Raw genomic sequence first — 21,931 nt, 5'->3', positions numbered from 1 at the left:
ATTGATGAAGCCATGCTTGTGGATGAATGTCGTTGCCAGAATTCTTAAATGTTTTGAATTTACGTGTAGTAATGAACAGCTTATAGTCAAAGTCATCATGTCGGCGAGTCGCATATCGGTCATTGTTATGTCGTCTCGGCGGTTCCATTTCAAAATTCGGTGCACCTTGCCAATTTCTTTCATAATTTCTGAAATGCGCTGTGTTATTATTTTGTGGCTGTTCCGTATTTCTATGTCCCTCTTCCCGTATTGGGGCGCGAGTGTCCTCTGAAATACGTAATTCTTGTACCACTTGTGCCAACTGATCTTGCACTTCCCGGATTTCTCTTTTGTACTGTGTATTGATTTGATTTTGATTTTGTTTGAATTTTCTAATTTGTTCATACTCTTCAGTGTCAGTGAAGGCTACAGGTGTTATGTCATTCAGATCGTCATCTACCTTTGTAGATAAGTTAGTGAACTGATCTGAAAGTTTGGCTACTTTATCCGATAGTGAAATTATTTCCTCTGTATGTTTTTCTGAACCAAGTTTCAGAGTGTCCATTTCTGTTGAAATCGTATCTACTGTGTCCTTTAAGTTTTCCTGAGTTTTTGCAAGTTGCATAACCGTATCGGTAGATGCAACTGAGTCAATTTTAGCCGACAAGGTCTCATGATTTTCATGAACAATGGTTTGCAGTTCTTTTATGGCTGCTTCGTGATTCTGTAATGCATTTTCATGCCGCGAAAAAATAGGTTGAAAATGCTCACAAATTTGTGTTTTTACGTCATTGCAGACTTTTTGACATTTCGATTCAATGTTATGTAACTCAGTAGTTAAATCTTCATGTGTTTTTTCAAGTGTGGTGTCTAACTTTTGAAGCTTTTGCTGTGTTTGTCTCTGATTTTGTTCCATTGTGTCTAACTGTTGCTGTGTTTGTCTCTGATTTTGTTCCATTGTGTCTAATTTTTCAAGCTTTTGTCCCATTTGTTGCATTAATTGTAATAACAATGCACTGGTGTCTGAAACATGTTCCTCAGTGCTTTTCGGCAGTGAATTTGCACCGGCAACATTCACATTTTGACAAGCGAAAAATGTATCTTGACTCATTTGAGAAAACGGTGAGAACCCAAAACCTGAGTCTACAGTATTTGCAAAATTGTGTCCTGTCATTCCCGATTCCTGAGGCGAGCTGTTGCCGACCGATCGATCGATAATGCTTCGCTGTTCACTACCTGTTTCACTGTCTACGCCATTGTTTGCCGCCCGCTCCATTTCCCTATGCACAATTACCAAATTACTACTTTGAACATCAGTTAATTCATTACTCGGTGGGGCTAACACACTGCTTTCGTTTTCACTGTCATTTCTCAGTTTACTTTGGAGCCTAGTATTACGTTTTTCACACGCCATTATTGTCACAATATTTCACACGACAACACAGAAAAGCACAATTTGAAGAGCAAAAATAAGAGAACACATTAACATAACACTGAAAATAATATCTAGTTAATTGCAGCTGCGAAATACTTGGTGCAAATCTACATGCATGCCACAACTGTTTTACTGTACAACAATGAAAAACTACAACTACAAAGGAAATTCTCTCTATGATTACGCGCTAGCAATGAACAATAGCTACACTAATTACACAAACTACAAGAAAAAAAATCAGAAGATTCCAGAGAGGTATCCTGGCAGAGTCGCCATATGAAACGTCCCCTTAGAACAATTATATACGTGACTGGGCTTAAACTGACGCACAATATTTTAAGCGCAAAGCAGTCTGACTTTCAATAATCCCTACAAAAGAATGGGCCCTGACTAACATTAAACTATACCTTTCACAAATCACTTACCTCACAAAAATCTTCGCTACTCAAGCTACTGCAATACAGCGAGCGCCACTACTGCCAGCTAAATAAAAGATTCAAAGTACTGAAGGCACTAACTACTGATAGGCATAGTTAGCAAATGAAAGATTTTGATAGAGAACAAACAATGTATTTACCTTAATAGTCATAATATATATAGCAGTTCATGACAAATTACAAAATTCCGCCATCTCTCTCCCCACATCCACCACTGCTGGCGGCTCACCTCCAACTGCGCAACGCTACGCGCTGTTCACAGCCAGCTGCCTAACACTACAATGGCAGACAACAATGCAAACTAGACACAGACTGCACACAGCACAGCCAGTGATTTTTATACAGAGGTGGCGTTACCAATAAAAAAACCTAAACAGCCTACTTACACACTTTTAAAAACAACACACGCATGTAATCTGCAAATGTTTGCTGGAGAGTGACACAAATCATAGTATGGAGCGAAATTAGTAGTTCTGACAAGCCACCGTGACCTCCAAGAAATCGAAATTACTGCATAATTTTGCACCGAACGCAGAGAAGGAAAACGCTTTCATGGCGCGGACAAGGAGCTCACGGTAAACGCGACAGCGGCTGCGGTCTCTCACAGCGACCGCGCTCCAATAGTGAGCTGGCGCAGGTATAGCGGGCAGCCCTTTACGAATCAAAGGCCTCCACGCAATCATGTCGGAACGCGAAAACATATTGGTCGAATGCACTTAAATGCTTTGTTACAACACATGTTAAGGACTGCCTCTGTCCCTCTGAACTGCTGCAATTTACCCAGACTATGAATTCATTCACAGTGACAGCTTCTAATGTTGTTGTTGTCAGTCCTACGTTTGGCTGTTGATATACTTTCCGGGATGTGAGGTCGTGGTCCAAGAACTTTTCTGCTCCTTACGTTTCGTCCAGAACTGCGCTGGACTTCCTCAGAGGCGCTGCTCCGCTGAGTCTTGCCGACTGACTGGTCGGGTGTCTGAGAGCGACTTATATATTGTGAGAAAGGGGGGCGTGGTTCAGGTGACACGTGATGAGCAGCGATAATCCATAGCAAAGATAAGGTTGACTATCGATTACCACCTTGTCAAAGATAAAAATTGTTAGCAATTTTGTAGAGCCACTGATAATCCGTAGCAAAGATAAGGTTGACTATCGATTACCAACTTGTCCAAGATAAAAATTGTTAGCAATTTTGTAGAGCCACTGTCCATATATCGCTAAGTTTCATAGCCTCCTCTTTCCTATTGAAATTATCGTGATGTTTATAAATTTCGATAGCTTCTCTATATAGCCGTGGATAGTAATTTAACGTTGTAGATAAAACTTCGGTATCCGAAAACTTCACTTGGTGGTTGCCTGGTTGAAGAGCATGTTCCGCTACAGCTGACTTTTCTATTTTTCCAAGTCGACAAAGACTTTTATGCTCTTTCAGTCGCGTGTTTACGCTTCTCTTGGTAGTACCAATGTAAACTTTACCACAGGTACATGGAATTTTATACACACCACATGTCGACAGGGGAGGGCGTTTATTCTTCACAGATCGTAGTACTTGACTTATTTTCTTTGTTGGTTTAAAGATCGGTTTTATGTCATGTTTTCGTAAAATCTTACCGATCCGATCTGTTACTTTTTTAATAAAAGGGAGAACTACTGTATTTTTCTGTCGTTGTGGTTCATTCTTATCTTTTGGGTTTCTGTTCCTTGGACGCAAAATTCTATTTATCTCTTTCCTTGAGTAGCCGTTTTTTTCAAAAGCCTGCTTCAGATGTTTCACTTCAGCATCCAAATGTTCAGGTGTACATATCCGTTCCGCTCGATCGACAAGACTTTTTATGACACCTCTTTTTTGTTGAGGATGATGATTAGAATTTTTATGTAAATATCTGTCCGTTTGTGTTGCCTTCCGAAAAACTTTATATTCCAAGCTTCTATCGGACCGTCTCATAACTAAGACATCCAAGAAAGATATTCTGTTATCCTTTTCTATTTCCATGGTAAACTGTATTTTTGGGTGAATTTTATTTAGATAATCAAAGAAATCGTCCAAGGCCTTTCTGCCATGGGACCAAACCACAAATGTGTCTTCTACGTATCGATACCAACTAGATGGTTTGTTATTAGCTTTGTCTAGGGCTGATTATTCAAACTTCTCCATATAAAGATTGGAAATCGCAGGGCCTAATGGATTACCCATTGCTACTCCATCAAGTTGTTCATAAAATTCATTATCCCACTGGAACTGACTTGATGTAAGACAATGTCTGAAAAGAACAGTCAAATCTTCTGGAAAAATATCCGCTATGAAAATCATAACTTGTAAGTTTTGACATTGTGTCCTTATTCACAATGATTCCTGTTAACTAAGTTATGATTTTCATAGCCTCACGACCTCACAAACCGGAAAGTATATCAACAGCCATGTCACCCGGTCGTGAAAGTCTTCATTCTACAGTCCTACGTTTGTATGCATTCAGTCAGAAATTAACCCTTACGCTGAACTATTCAGACTTCTCTCTTGGGATGCAGTGATTTCAGTTTTTAGTCTTTATCAAGTCTGAAGTACGCCGGTTTTTTTATTTATTTTTTTTATTTTATTTTATTTATTTTTTTTTTACCAACCTACCTACATATCTAAACAAAGCAGGGTCAGAAAGATGAGCACATTTGAATGAGATAATTTCTACATTTGCCATTCATTTACAAAGATTTAATCGCGAAGTACACTGAGGTGTTAGAAGTCATGGGAAACCTCCTGATATCGTGTCGGTGTTCCTCTTGCCCGACGTAGCGAAGCACCTCGATGTGGCATAGATTCAGCATATCGTTGTAAGTTCCTTGCAGAAATATGGAGACCCGCTCCTCTATAGCCGTCCATAAATGCGAAAGTGTGGCCGGTGCAGGATTTTGTGCGCGAACTGGCCCCTTGACCATGTCCCATGTATGTTCGATGGGACACATGTCGGGCGATCTAATTGGCCAAATCATTCGCTCGAACCAGGATATCCTTCAAACCAGTCATGAACAGTTGTGGCCCGTTGACTTGTTTGGGAACGTGATGTCCATAAATGGCTGAAAGTGGTCTCAGAGTAGCTAAATATAACCACTTCCCGTCAATGACCAGTTCAGTTGGACCAGAGGACCCAGTCCATTCCACGTAAACATAGACACCACCAGCTTGCACAGTACCTTGTTGACAACTTGGGTCCATGGCTTTATTGATGTTCATCTTATATCCTTCTTTCATGACACTGCCCATTCCGTTCAACTGCTCTTCCAAGTCCTTTGCTGTGTCTGACAGAATCACAATATCATCGGCAAACCTCAAAGTTTTTATTTCTTCCTCGTGAACTTTTATTCCTACTCCAAATTTTTCTTTTGTTTCCCTTACTGTTTTCTCAATGTACAGACTGAATAACACCGATAGTATGCTGCTGCCATGTGTCACTCCCTTGTCAACCAATGCTTCCCTTTCATGCCCCTCGACTCTTAGAACTGGCATCTGATTTCTGTACAAGTTCTAAAAAGCCCTTCGCTCCCTGTAATTTACCCCTGTTACCCTCAAAATTTCAAACACATATTCCAGTCAATATTGTCAAAAGCTTTCTCTCTCTACAAATGCTGTAAACGTAGCTTTGCCTTTCCTTAACCTATCTTCTCTGAGACGTCGTATAGTCACTATTGCCTCGAGTTTTCCTACGTTTTTCCGGAATACAAACTAATCTTCCCCAAGGTCGGCTTCTATAAGTTCTTGCCATTCGTTTGTAAAAAAATCATGTTAGTATTTTGCAACAATGACTTATTAAAATGACTGTCCGGTGATTTTCACCTGTCAGCAACTGCTCTCTTTGAAATTGCAATTATGACATTCTTCTTGAAGTCTTGTTTTGACTAACGCCTTTCAGTGCTCTGTGAAATTCTACATGCGGTATCATATCTCCCACCTCATTTTCATCTACGTCCTCTTCCATTTCTATAATATTGCCCTCAAGTACGTCTCCCTTGTATAGACCCTCTGTATGCTCGTTGCACTTCTGCAGTTTATACGACGCATCTATAACCGTAAAAGTAAGAGATATACATCACATCATCTCATGAAAATGACTTCTCCGAGTTTTACGTAGGTCCCACAATAGACCACAAAGTGTTTTCGCATTCACATCGCAACAATAAACGAACCGACTGAGTGCATCACACAACAGTAACTACGGGCTGACCACTACACTGCAGTAGCTTCTATGCTGTATTCTTATTGCCACTATTATTACGATTATTAATATTGTTATCAGTGGCAGTGATCGGAAACGAAGTACTGGCAGTTTGAATTCTTCCAATTTCTGCTCTTTCAGAGGTAAGATTTCCAACAATCATGTTATTTACAAACAGTAGGCCAAAGTATAACGAACATATTTTAATTTGGATGATTTTAAATGAGGGTGCAAGTGTCGCTAGGGAGATGAGTGCCACAGAGGTAGTATGTTTTCTAACGTGTGTCTAGACTCAATACAGATGGTCAAATTTTCTTTCTGAGACGGAGTTGTCAGTAGCACTGAGAGGTCCTTCGTTATCCTACAAAAAATAAATAAAGTTGTCAGAAATAAGCAGCACCAGTTCCTTCGCACTCTTCTGATAGCTACGTTAGTCGTGCGTCCGACATTGACTTCTGCGGTCATTTGGCGCAGTGTTTCTTGTCTTCTAGCACTGACAACTCTACGCAAACGCCGCTGGTCTCGGTCGTTAAATAAAGGTCGTCGGCCACTGCGTTGTCCGAGGTGAGAGGTAATGCCTGAAATTTGATATTCTCGGTCCACTGTGGGTCTCTGAATATTGAATTCCCTAAGGATTTCCGAAATGGAATGTCCCATACGTCTAGCTCCAACTAACATTCCTCGTTCAGTGTCTGCTAATTGCCGACGTGCGGCCATAATTACGTCCGACACCTTTTCACATGAATCACCTGAGTCTGAGTACGAATGACAGCTGCGCCAATGCACTGCCCTTGTATACGGTGTGTACGTGATACTACCGCAATGTGTATATGTTGATGTCGCTATCCCAATATTTTTGTCAACTGATTGTAATGCAATTGTTTCCATCGCCTTCTGCATCCTCTTGCTGTTGATCATTGCTGATTCTTCCGCGTTTCAAGAGCAGCTGTCCACTCCAAGGGCAAAAGAGCGCCCAGAAACTCTGTCCGCTTTTTCGCCCTCTTTGACAAAGCCTTCGGCAGAGCATACGTGACGCTTATGCCGGAACCATTCGGCCACCATTGCTGACGATTTTTTTTTAATTTAAGCTGTGGCGGGGAACGAACCAGGGATCCAGGAAGTTTTGATCAGTAATGCAAAATGCTTCCCCTTTTTCCCAAGGGAATCTTCCTGGTGCCCAAATGCAGGGGTAAGAGCAAAATGGGCAGGGGTCAAAACAGAGGCCTGGCCACGAAGTGCCTTCCTCAAAACTGGTTCAAATGGCTCTAAGCACTATGGGACTTAACATCTGAGGTCATCAGTCCCCTAGACGTAGAACTACTTAAGCCTAACTAACATACGGACATCACACACATCCATGCCCGGGGCAGAATTCGAACCTGCGACCGTAGCAGCCGGGTGGTTCCGGACTGAAGCGCCTAGAACCTCTCGACCACAGCGACCGGCTGCCATCTCCTTCACCCATACTTTTTATATTAATGCCGTGGAGCACATCAGGAAGGAAAAGGGTGCAGCAAGTCACCATACTTGATGGGGCAACCGGCGGTTAGTTTCTCGAAGAAAAACATTCTGATAGTTCCGATAGCTAAAAAATAGCCGGTACTAAGAGTGGAAAAGGCGTGAATCAACTTCCGGTGCAGCAACACACCAACTCCAGGGTAGGTTAAGAAAGACACTACGAAAACCTGGAGAAAAAGTGCCTGTACATGGGATTGCGGACAAATTCACAATGTCGTTCAATAAGGAATATCCAAAAATTAATGATATTTCTGTCGCTGTCAGCAAATAGGTAATGAACTGCTTATCCACAAATGCACCTCAACGAGTTGGTCTTCGTTTGTCGTCAGTATCCCGAGTCGGAAAAGAGCAGTTGGTGAGGAGGTTTCTGATGAAGAGTAGGAAGAGTAGTACGAATAATTAAGGCCAGCATCTGTCGCACCAAGAAGCAGATACCTATCGCCGATCCGCAGACCAGCTGTCCAAAACTTCTCAGGCGACACACACATGGTGACTGCAAGGTGAATCCTGTGAAGGTGTGACCGGCGTACTCGCTTATCATTGACTGAAGGGTATCAAGCGATTGGACGTTAGTGGTAAAATATGGAGCGCACACCGATCGCCAGACGGCATGTCAGTCGGCGTGGGGATGCTTCCCCTCAACCAACTTCAGTGACTGTTCTACTGAACAGGTAAGCCTTAGATCGCCTTCGTTGACATGAAGCGCATTGGCAGTATCGCTGGACGGACATAATTCAGTTCGAGGAAAAAATGACGGAAGCATAAGAAGAGCGGTGAGACGTCCGAAAGCTGCATAGGGGCTGAGAGAGAGCGTGATGCAATGGCTTCCAGCATACTGGTAAGGCACGTAGGACAATGCCGACACAGTACTATTTGAAAGATGACGAAAAGAGCTGTCAGGGACATGATACAGGCCTCAACCGCCCCTGCACTGAGGAAGGGTGACGGTCTCGTACCTCATCTTGAACAGCATGCAGTGATACACACATGAACTTATTGCCACTACAATGTGACGAGTTATGGACGGCGGAATCGACAGTGCCTGTGCCATGTGGAGGATACATGATGCCAAATATACATTTGAATACAGTGTCCACTGGAGAAGATGGTAATTGACGATCTAGATGCCCAGCTCGTTGTTGGGACAATGGGAAACGGCAGTTTAGGACAATCGTGCGCCACAGATCACACGCGAAATCGAATCCTGAGCACCAGATAGTTGTAGCAGCCACACGCAATGGAGCAGCGTTGTCCACGGGAAGCCCCCCGCCTATAGCCATAGCGCTCGATTGGCAGACCTTAACGGAGCTACCAGAAGCTTCACTGTAAGTGGTATCCCCTGCCAATGACTCCCTGACCTGAACACGGCTATGAAAAACGACGACAAGATCGTGCGCATAAGCAGTGCAGCTGAATACATGGCCAACGATTGACATCCCAGACAGGCGTTGACGGAGACTGCAGAGCAACAGTCCCATGGCGAAAGCATACAATAGTGTAGAGAGCAGGCAGCCTTGACTCACTAAACGACGGACCAAGATGGGAGGAGCGAGATGGCCATTGTAGAATCCATGGGACGTCGCACCGTGAAGGAGACGAATTACGACGTCGTCGGTAGCATCAGAGTATCCCATATTGTAGAGCACCCCTTCCAGGTGGTCGTGATCGACCCAACTGAACGCCTGGCTTTAAAGTCCAGTAACACGACGAGCAAGAGCGATTATGTCTCGTTAGCGACAGAGGATATGTGTATGTTTCTGGCACCTTTCAAAGAAGTTTGATCAGGGTAAACCGCATACTGGGTCTTCTGTTTAAGTCGTGTAGCCAACAGAGTCGGGTAAGATCTTCGTGTCGCTGTTGAGCAACGTCAAAGAATATTAATCGCATATCAGTGATGTACCCCAAGGCTAGTAGATGGGAATGAGGACACCATTTCAAGGAAACCGCCTGGGACCTTCACGTTAGGATACATCAGGTCCTGACAAATTTCCGTCCACACCGGCGCCAGGAGGAGTCTAAATGTCCAATAAAACACTAGTGGGAGGCTGTCAAGTCAGCCCTCCTGGACAGCATCATGGGCTTCTTCCTCCGTGACGTGAGCAAGCAGATCCATTGTTGTATACCCAGGAACCGAGCCAAACATTAGTCTGGAGACCCCCGTAACGCTGGAAGGGTGGTGACGTTGTTCAGAGTACAACATAACGTAATGTGCATGGAGGGCATACCATATATCACGTTGGGTATATAACCGCCGCCCGTCATCAGCCATAAGAACATTAATTAAAGTCCTCCAGCAGTGGCGCTATTCTGCTATAACGTGATATATAAGTGGATGCTCATGTGCTAACCCCAACCATAGCTCCTTCAAGGTGACATCGAGAGTGGGCAGTGATCTTTGCCTTGACATGATCCATCATCACCTGATGCTCTGGCGGATATGGCATCATAGTACATTCCCAGAGGATGGTGAAGTAGAATTCATGAGTTCGTTGCTGACACCTCAGAACCTTCCTTCCATAACTGATAAAAGCCTCATGGAGAGAAGGGTACGCGCAGAGGGCCCACCATGACAGGATAAATTGATATGCATGACAGCATTGGTGACAAGCTGTCCACGTGCTCTCGATGAGTGCTAGCTGTCAGGTGAAATAAGATGGATCGTGTTCAGGTTCCATGGTCCCCGGCCGCCCCACACCATTTTGCGCCAGAGACTGATGGCACAGACATACGCATCTTTGTCAGAAAATGCAATGGGCTACACTTAAGTAGCCTGCACCCCACCGACAGTATCGCGAGAGATATAAACACTATCGAGGTGCCTGGAAGAACGGTTAGGAAAATGCGTAGAACCTGGACTATCATCATGAACATGACCCCAAGAGCCCATAAGGCTGAGGTGCTGGACAATTGTCGCTAGCACCGTGCATGAAGAGTGATCTGGCCGTTGGTATCTGGGCGCCTGGGCGGATTTAAAATCGCCTACCATGATCAAGGCATCCTTCTGACCCAGGAAGACACGCGTGAAGGCCTTACAGAAGAAAGTAGAATATTTGAGGCTGCAACGCAAACCAGATGGCGTATTGACGGCGATGACCTTGTCGCCACGCCTGGCATCATGGAGATAGGCAACTGCATCAGCGAGGAAAGCATTATGTAACAGGATCGCCACCCCAATATCAGTAGGGGAATCGTGGGAGACTTTTACCGTAATAGCCATAGGGAACACAAAAGGTTGCAACATGCGCCTCCTGAAGGTGGGGTGAACGTCTACGTCTGCAGCATACATCATTTCATGGAGTAATGTCAGTACAGTATAGTACAGACTGTGTCCATAGTTTGAAAAGCTGCCATCGCCAGGAAAGTGGGCTATTCAAACACAGAGGGAACATGGGGAACTCCCCATTAGGAAAGCGAGGGAGCCGCCCCCACCAAAGGGGTTCCATTGCGCTGTAAAACTCCTCAATGTCCATCCTCAGCATCGACATCATCCACCCAGGAGATGGAAATGTCGTGTGGCTAGGGCCTCCCGTCGGGTAGACCGTTCGCCTGGTGCAGGTCTTTCGATTTGACGCCACTTCGGCGACCTGCGCGTCGATGGGGATGAAATGATGATGATTAGGACAACACAACACCCCGTCCCTGAGCGGAGAAAATCTCCGACCCAGCCGGGAATCGAACCCGGGCCCTTAGGATTGACAGTCTGTCACGCTGACCACTCAGCTACCGGGGCGGACCACCCAGGAGATCAGCATATCCATAGGTCAGTTCCGTGGACCACTATCAGAGCTGCGCCTACAGGCACCGTCAGACAGAGAAGGGGAGCAACCACACCAGACACAGGTGGGGGAAGGTCGATGCCCGCAGGTGGACGATGACTGGAGACGAAGGCGTGCAGAGACGTCGCGCCATCCGGTGCCAGGTTGCTGGAGGACAGCATATCATGTCATCATGTGCACACATCTGATGGAGGCAGTCATCATATGGGCTAATGTGTAGTCTGCTCGGCGACTGTAGGAAAGACAGACAAAACATCCATTACATCGTACACAAAGTCGACGCTGGTGCCGACATATTCAGAGCGGACGCAGCAGGCAGCTCGGCCGAAGATTCATAAGATATAGGTAACACAATGGGCGCCGCTGGGAGACTGACATCTCCGATCGGCGTCTGAACCAGTCTATGTCGGATACGCTCAGAATGGACATGGTCTTCCTAGTCACAACCTCAATACGTTTGCGGTTGACCATCGTACATAACGAGAGCCCTGCAGCCAGCAATAGTCAAATAAGATGGCACGTATTCCCTCTGTTCAGTTTTTTTCTGACAGACACCATTGAGGACACGGTAGGATTCAAGCGTCTTCCACGTTCTTTATCTCAGAGTAAAGACGCGTAATGTGCATCCACACAACGTGTGGCATGTAGCTCAAAAAGTATCGTGATGATCTCTCCATTGGCAAAAGAATCCGGACTAGTCCCCCAGTTAGATCTCCAGGACTGCGAAGGGTGGGAGGGGCGGGAGGGGGGGTTGCCCGAGGGGGGGTTGCCCACGAGAAAAAGATGCAATAGCAAAGAACGAGGTAACATTCTACGAGTCGGAGTACGGAATGTCACAAGTTTCAACGTAGTAGGAAAGCTAAAAAATCTAAAACGGAAATGCAGAGGCTTAATACACACGGTGGATTAGTGAAGTGAAGTGGCAAGGAGATAAGGATTTCGGGTCAGACGAATATAGGATAATATCAACAGCAGAAGAAAACGGTATAACGTGTATAGGACTCGTTATGAATCAGAAGGGAGGAAAGATGGTGACCTACTGTGATCAGTTCATTGATAAGTCTATTCTCATCGGAATCGATAGCAAACAAACAAACATCATCGTAATTCAGGTATACATGCCATTGTAGGAAGCAGAGGGCGAAGAGAGAGAGAAAGTATGTGAGGATATCGACCGTGTAATTCGGTATGTAAAGGGGGATGAAAATCTAGTAGTCTTGGAGAATGGGAAGGTGGTTGTAGGGGGGAAAGCAGAAAAAGGGGTTACTTGCTAATAGGGGTTTGATAGTAATAATAAGACAGGAGAAAGACTAACGGAATGCTGCAATAAGTTTCAGATATAACAGCAAATACACTATTCAAGAATCACAAGAGGAGTTGTACTCGTAAAAGACCCAGAAATACGAGAAGGTTCAAAAATGGCTCTGAACACTATGGGACTTAAGTTTTGAGGTCATCAGTCGCCTAGAACTTAGGACTATTTAAACCTAACTAACATAAGGACATCACACACATCAATGCCCGTGGCAGGATTGGAACCTGCGACCGTAGCGGTCGCGCGGTTCCACACTGTAGCGCCTAGAACCGCTCGGCCACTCAGGCCGGCAATACGAGAAGGTTGCAGCTGCATTAACATGACGGACAGAGCGAGATTCTGAAGTCAGGTATTGAATTTTAAAGCGTACATAGCTGCAGATATAGACTGAGATCACAATTCAGTAATGATGGAGAGTAGACAAAAGTTTAAGAGAATAGCCGAAAAGAATCATTGTGGAAGGAAGTGGGATACTGAAGTACTGAGGGAAGACGAGTCGCGTTTGGAGTTCTCTGAGTATGTGGATACTGCAGCTCAGATGAAGAGGAGTGGGCATCGCTAAAAAAAGAAATCACCGATGTTGGTCAGACAGCCACAGGTGCAAGGAAGTTAGCTGTGAGGAAGCCTTGGGTAGCAGATGATACGATCAATGAAAGGGGGAATACAAAAACGTTCAGGAGAAGACGGTAATACGGCAGTACAAATTTCTTAGGAACCAAATAGCAAATGCTGGGCAGGCAAGGTGAAATAACTGCAGGCAATATGTGAATAAGTCCGCAGCTCGTGGTCGTGCGGTAGCGTTCTCGCTTCCCGCGCCCGGGTCCCCGGGTTCGATTCCCGGCGGGGTCAGGGATTTTCTCTGCCTCGTGATGACTGGGTGTTGTGTGATGTCCTAAGGTTAGTTAGGTTTAAGTAGTTCTAAGTTCTAGCGGACTGTTGACCATAGATGTTAAGTCCCATAGTGCTCAGAGCCATTTGAACCAATATGTGAATAAACTGAAAAAGAAACGATTGTTGGGAGGACTGATTCAGCTTATAGAAAAGTCAGAAAACCCTCGGCGGAATTAAAAGCAAGGAGAGTACAGCATTGTACGGTAGTGAATCACGGACAGTGGGAAAACCAGAACAGAAGAAAACCGAAGCGTTTGAGATGTGATGCTACAGCAGAACGTTGAAAATCAGGTGGACTGACAAGCTAAGGTGATCCAACACAGAATCGGCGAAGGAAGAAACATATGGAAAACACCCATGAAATAATAGAGAACACAGGATGCAAGTGCTGCTCTGACATGAGGAGGTTAGGGCAGGAGAGGAATTATCGGGGGGCTGCATCAAATCAGTCAGAAGACGGATGAACCAAATACAAAAGGAAAGGTTTTGTGTTTTTTGTGTTTCCATACTTTTGCCCGTCGTCTGTTCAAAATGGTTCACATTGCTCTGAGCACTATGGGATTTAACATCTGAGGTCATCAGTCCCCTAGACTTAGAACTACTTAAACCTAACTAACCTAAGGACAGCACACTCATCCATGCCCGAGGCAGGATTCGAACCTGCGACAGTAGCCACCGTCTGTATATCAGTACAAACGTAGAAGTATGTTGGGACCTTTGTTGTACTCGTTGTACTCTTATATTCTGCTGACTGGCGGTATTAATAGTCCTCATATCTTTCGCAGATAATGCAGTTATGTATAAGGAAATACTTCCTGAAAAAAAAACTGCTCAAATATCCAGTCTGTCCTGGATAGGATTTCAAAGTGGTGCAAAGAGAGACAGATTGTTCTAAATGTTCAGGAATGAAACATTGCGTACTTCACAAAACGAAAAAAATGTAGTATCCTTTGATGCCAATACCAAAGATTCACAACTAAAATCAGTCAGCTCATACATATACCTGGGTGTTACAATTTGTAGGGATGTGAAATGGAATAATGACATCGGCTGATTTGTAGATAAAGCAGGTGGCACGCTTCGGTTCATTCGTAGAATACCAGGAAAGATAGACGTAGATATAGAAACAAAGAAGATTGCTTACAAAACACTCATAGGATGCAACCTAGAGCATTGCTTTAATGTTTGCCATCTGTACCAAATAGGACCAACAGTGGATATCGAACGTATACTAAGAAGGCGAGCACGAATGGTCAGAGGTTCGTCTGACCCTTAGGAGTGTATCTTTGAGATGCCGAAGAACTTGCACTAGCAGACGTCTGAGGTAGACGTAAACTGTCCTGAGAAAGCCTGCTTATAAAGTCCCAAGAACAAACTTTAACTAAGCGATTCAGGAATGTCTACAACCAGAGTAGGTTTGAGATCATTTTCTCTGTGGCTAATCAATTTGCACTCCCGCTACCTTTTTTCCCTGTGCACTTTCACCCTTGTCAGTTTCGCATCTAATTGTGATACGCACTATACACACATCTTGTACTTCGGCGTCTGTGGCGCCACTCTCAACTTGGCTCCTCAAGTGGCCGCTGATGACATTGTGGTACGTCCCGCGTAGAAATCTCGCAGTTGTGTTGCCCTTGGCGTCCGTCTCAGCTTGGCGCCGCAAGCTGCGGCTTGTGTAGCTTCGGCCTTAAACCAGCTCTAACTACAACACGTGAGTTTATCGCTCCCGTGAAGACAAGATTACACTAATTATAGCGCACACAGAGACGTTCAAACAGTTATTTCTCCCACATTCCATACGCGAATGGAGAGAGATGAAGCCCTAATGACTGGCGCTATTGGATGTCCTTTGCGACACATTTCACAGTAGTGTGCAGGGTATAGATGTACATTTAGAGGTAGATACAGCAACAATCGTCATGTCACTAAAGCTCACAAAGAAACTCACTCACAGCAGACGGGCCCTTTGACACCAGACGAAGCAGAAACATTACTTAAATAAAATTGCATGACGGTAAATGACATAGAAATAGCGCATGGGTAAGCTATAGAGGTATAAGATCATATATAAGAATGCACATAATCCTAAAATTACGAGGCTGTATTACTGAACAAATATCTGGCAAAGCAGATAAGAACACTGAGCCGTGTAGCGTTTCGGTACCTCGCGCAACGCTCCGAAAGGGGCTATGTTTGGCCACATGTAGGGGGCGCGAAGCGCGGTCTGCGGAGGCGGCTGAATGGGACTTGGACGTGAAGGCGTTTGGAGCGAGGACGGGGTAGCGACAACGGAGAGTAACGGCCGGGTAGGTCTGTGTTGTGGTCCCAAGGGCTCTGTGGATCCGAAGGTTCGTTGCGTGGCGTGTAGCCGGAGCACGTGACGCGTGCTTCGGTGGCGGTTAGTAAAGGCAACGTAAACAGATGAGATGTCAATGTCAATAAAAGTCACCAACAGGAGTATACTTTAAGATATTATTTTATTTTATTCTGAAAGCAACCAGTAACGGCACTTCATTGTGCCATCTTCAGGCCCCAAACGCTTCTATACAAATAAACAAACTTGTCATACAGCGCCATAAATCACGGGATGTCGTGAATTAGAATCGTTAGACAATTACTTCATACAAAGACGTAACAGCAGTTCCTCACACCGATATCACGTTTCAGCTGATTTTCGATATGTCCGCATTTTTCATCTACTAAGTCGCCCAATTGTTGTTGCACGTTGTCTTTCATTCTTCTTATTTCGTCCGTCAAAAGTTTTATCATATTTCTCCTGTCATTACTAAATTTAGTATCTAAGTCATTTATTTCTTTTCGCAAGGCTTTGTTTGAAATTTCTAATTAACATCTCACAGCTGTTATTTCCTCTTTTAGAGAACGTATTTCACTGCTTATGGTCTTGGTCACGGAGCTAATTTGACTGCTTACTGAATTCATAATTTCGCTATTCACAGAGCTAATCTCAGAGTTACGGATTTTGTGATTCAAATGGTGGTAGAAGGTGAAGCAGATCGAAAGTAGCATTGTTACGTGCAAATGGTTCAAATGGTTCTGAGCACTATGGGACTTAACTGCTGAGGTCATCAGTCCCCAAGAACTTAGAACTACTTAAACCTAACTAACCTAAGGACATCACACACATCCATGCCCGAGGCAGGATTCTAACCGGCGACCGTAGCGGTCGCGCGATTCCAGACTGTAGAACCTAGAACCGCTCGGCCACCCCGGCCGGCTGTTACGTGCAGATAATGGCTAATGATTATTATGGGGTCTAGTTATTTGGTTACTCTCGGTTGACCACGAAGGGCAGATATCATCATGTGGTATAAGCTCTTAAACGATGTGTTCAGGAAGTAACGTTTGAGGGGAGAATGCACTGTTATTCTCAATCTAATACGTCAGCCAGATGTTATTAATAGTCGTGGGTGTCTGAATAAAGGCAAGTCATTCAGCTTAGCTGGGTTTCAATCTTAAGGATAGAGCTCTAGGCTACTCTCAAGATATATACAGAGCGGTCCATTGATCGTGACCGGGCCAAATATCCCACGAAATAAGCATCAAACGAAGAAACTACAAAAAACGATACTCGTCTAGTTTGAAGGGGGAAACCAGATGGTGCTATGGTTGGCCTGCTAGATGGCGCTGCCATGGGTCAAACGGACATTAACTCCCTTTTTTTAAATAGCAACCCACATTTTTTTATTACGTATTCGTGTAGTACGTAAAGAAATATGAACGTTGTAGTTAGATCACTTTTTTCGCTTTGTGGTAGATGGCGCTGTAATAGTCAGAAACATATGGCTCACAATTTTAGACGAACAGTTGGTAACAGGTAGGTTTTTTAAATTAAAATACAGAACGTAGGTACGTTTGAACATTTTATTTCGGTTGTTCCAATGTGATCCATGTACCTTTGTGAACTTTGAACTTATCATTTCTGAGAACGCATGGTGTGAAACGTCCCCTTTTAAACAATTTTACAAGACTGTGCTTAAACTGACACACAGTATTTTTAGCGCAACGCAATCTGACTTTCAAAAAAATCCCTACGAAAGAATGGCCCTGACTAACATTAACCTATACCTTTCACAAATCACTAAATCACTTACCTCACAAAAATCTTCGTTACTCCCACTACTGCAATACAGCAAGCGCCACTACTGCCAGCTAAATAAAAGATTCAAACTACGGAAGGCACTAACTACTGATAGGGATAGTTAGCAAATGAAAGATATTAATAGAGAACAAACAATGTATTTACCTTGATATCATCATATATAAATATAGCAGTTCATGACAAATTTCAAAACTCCGCCATCTCTCTCCCCACATCCACCACTGCTGGCGGCTCACCTCCAACTGCGCAACGCTATGCGCTGTTCACAGCCAGCTGCCTAACACTACAATGGCGAGTATTACAACAATGCAAAGCAGCCACAGACTGCACACAGCACAGCCAGTGATTTTCATACAGAGGTGGCGTTACCAATAAAAAAACCTAAACAGCCTACTTACGTAGCCCCCATGCTCCCCACAAAAAATTTTACAAATTGGTTTGGGCAGTGCCCAATACAGATTTGAAAAAAATTTTTCATAATTACAATAACAAAGAAATCAAATGCACACACTTCTTGATACAATGTTGGTCAAAAGCTAAAATTTTCTCACAGTCCATAAAGACAGTCCTGATCATTCATCACAATAACATTTCAGTGTTCTTCTCAAAGTCTGAGCAGTAGAAGAAAATGCACACGAAAGTAGTGGATTTCCATGCAGTCTTGAAGAAGTAGTGTTGTCCTTCCAACGGAAATTAGAACCAGCAATGCTGTTATCCAGTCCCTTGCTGAATTATTAACACACGTGTAAACACTAACAGTCCCTACATCTCACATATTGTCCATATACTATGACCAACAGAAACGTGTGCAGTGAAATGTAACTTACAAGTTAATAATATGATGAACTGGTGACAATTACAATTTTAAAACATAAGAATACAATTACAAAGGTACGCAATACATCATTAAAGAACATAACAATACAGAGAACATTTGTAATACAGGCTTTACAAAAGAATCGAAATAACATATACGTCAGTGTTACAGGAATTATGACATGAGTACATACATAAAAGATCAGAATAACTTTTGAAACATCAACTTTACACATGAGCATTAAAACAAAACAGAATAAATAATGTCTAAACATCTTTACAAAGAAAATAACATATTATTAATGCAAATTATATTTGAGGATAACAGTATTCCTCATCATAGTGAATGTAGCTTAGTATTAGAAGAGAAAAAAATTCTACAACATAAGTCTTATCAGATAAACATATAAATACAGGAAAAACATAAATACACAAGGGAACACAAACACATAGTGGGATAACACAAGGAAATGACAGGGTTTCTTTTACTGCAGTATTTTGCAAACAAAACTTTCTTTACTTCTCGGAGATCTCCCTTCGTTCCTCATTATTTCCAAAAAGTCCTATCAATACCTGCTTTCTCTACTCTGTTCATAATTCTTTCAAAATAATTACGGATCATTGTACAATACTCATTTTGGCCCAAAACGTTTTCATATACCTTCAATGCATTTCTTTCCATTCATCACAACTAGTTTCTTATATAGTCTACCCCCTCCTAAGCTAACTTAAATCTACTGAGCTCAGATGCTAAACTAAGGGACGAGGCAATGCAGCAGCACATAAAACAATGATGACAAAAAAGTGCAGATTTGCAAAGGAAGCAGCATTTTAGAAATTAGCGAAGCAATTGCAATATTACGACTAATATAAGGCAATGTGCAGCAAACAAGAAAAATAAATCTGGCTTAGCAGAGTAACACAAATTAAAATTCAGTAGCACTATGCCTGGCAAACAGCATAACTTATACCTAAACATGACAAAGTTCAAGCAGAAAAAGTATTACACTAAAAATGGCCATGTCTAATACCTATGTCACATCTTAACACTAGAGTGATGCATCACGAGAACTGACACTAACAGATAAGTTACCAAATCGTAAAGAAATTATTTATGCAATTCCTGTGAAGGGAAATGTCTATGTGCCCTCGTTTTCTTGGAAGTAGATCATAAATTTCTTATTGACTCGATCTGTAGGCATAAAATAACTATATTAGTACATATATTAAATTTTATTTTAACCAATGCTGCAGTGCAGCTAGAAACTAGATATTAAACAAAATGAGTAAATATGTACAAAGGAAGGCATGAAACATCATTCATTAGCCATAGGGCATTTCATAAGGTAGTACAGAAAATCTCTCAACTCTCGGAGAAAGACGCTTGTCATAATCAGGTGTGCAGATGTAAAAATGTTTCCAAGTTATTATTAGCGTGTCGTATTTACGATGCTTTCTACAAAGGAATGTCAATAGCGAGGATAATGGCCTCCCCTTTTTTTTTCTACCACCTAATGGCTTTTTCTCAAGGCGGCTGGCACACCTGGCCGCTCACAACGAATTACGTCACGGTCACTTACCTTTCATACCGAAATATTGACGACAGCAGTTTTCGCTACAGTGACAGTCTCATATAAAAAAATTCACAGGTTGAGAATTTGGTTACAAATGTGTAGAAACAATATCTTATGAATATAACAGTGTCCAAAAAATTTTTGACGGCATTATGATACATTCACGCATTTACACACATTTCCTACCTCTTAAAGTACGATTCTTGGTTTCCAACATCCTTTTTTACAAGTCAAAGTCCCTAATTCATTACTCCTTACCTTATTACACATATACAAATTCGTCAACGCTTCTTCAATATTTCCTGATAATAAATACGTAGCATAATCAAATAACTCATATAGCATCAGCTTACTGATCATAAACATACCGCAACAGCATAATACACATAGTCATCGTAATAATATCATAACACCTCAGTCAATTCTCAAAATCGTCGTAGCTTCCTCCAATAATTTCAAAACCTAAAAAAAATTCTCAGCTCATGTCAAAAGTGTCATCCACCTCAAATGTACTTTAAAATCATGCTCCCTTACCAAATACATCATTCAAAGCTCACATAGTATCACAATGGTTCCGAAAAAATATGAACAGTTCACAAAGTACAGACAAAATGCAATTTCATAAGTGTGAAGTTATTCAACTGTGTAATTACGTAAACATCTGTCACTAATGCAGTAAAAAAAATGTTTATCTCTCAGTTAAATGATCAGATAGCTGTGTAATTTGTGTGTTAGAGAAATATGGTACCGATGTGTAAAGTTGTATAAGCAAATACCATATTAGCTAGGGCTCCTTGTGGTTGCCAAACACATGGTACACAAAGTAGGCGTGTACCCCCTGAGGACTAATGTAATTATACCCTCAAGTGTTACAGATTACAGCAATGGGATGAAAAGTATCACGGAAAATTTTCTTTGTAATTCAAAAATCTTTAAAAATAAATGTTTTAAGTACAAAATTAATTACTCAAATGCGTCTCCTGTAGTGCTAAATGTGCGTCTTGCTTAAGATAATTCTGTGGAAGTGTCGTAGTTATCGTCCTCTGTAAGCAAAGTTCTGCTGAAGTCAATATACTTACCTCACCATAAACGAAAGTGAAATGCTTTGCGTATGGATACCATAGTTATTACATACCGTACCGTGATCAAGAAAGTACTATATTCTAACGTATTGTTGTGCTACAGAAAAGGCTGTCTCATTGGAGCTATACCACAAAAGTTACTACTAAAACATGTTTTACTTTCCAGAAGAATTCAGAAAAACTGTGCAGATATAACAGATACACCGCAAAAGCAACAAGGTAAATTGTGTCACACATTAGTAGCGTCGTGATATAGTCGTGTAGCTGTCAAATAAACTAACCACTGTGTCATCTGGTATCTCTCAGAAAGCACCTTGAATCCATAATGTATTTTCAAGTAAACCAAAATGTTACATGAAAATCTCATTAGCAGTGCCGGTATATGTTCTAAGTATGTGAGCCTGATAGTCGTTACGTAATCGTGCAACTAACAAGCAAGAATGTACCAATACAACACTGTGTCGTCTGTTCACTATAACAATGCATTCGTAATTTCTGTTTCAATAAGTTCTCTTGGTTCTTGACTGGATATTTAACTTCAAACATTGTTGCATGTTAACAGATTCTAAATCTGACAAGCATACTAGTAATGTAAAGTGAAAAATTTTATGGCAAAGACTAAGTTAAAAAGCAGATCATCTCTCAATAAACGGTTTTACATGTCAAATGTGGTGTAACCCTTTACTCTTCCTAGTGCACAGAGTTTCAACTTTAAAGCAATTATCATGTTGTATACATCGGTAAAGAATGCTAAAATTTTTCTCAAGGCTAGCGTCTTATGTT

Source organism: Schistocerca nitens, chromosome 4, assembly GCF_023898315.1.
Source record: "Schistocerca nitens isolate TAMUIC-IGC-003100 chromosome 4, iqSchNite1.1, whole genome shotgun sequence".
Classification (NCBI taxonomy): Eukaryota; Metazoa; Arthropoda; class Insecta; order Orthoptera; family Acrididae; genus Schistocerca; species Schistocerca nitens.
Note: the sequence above shows the minus strand (reverse complement) of the source record.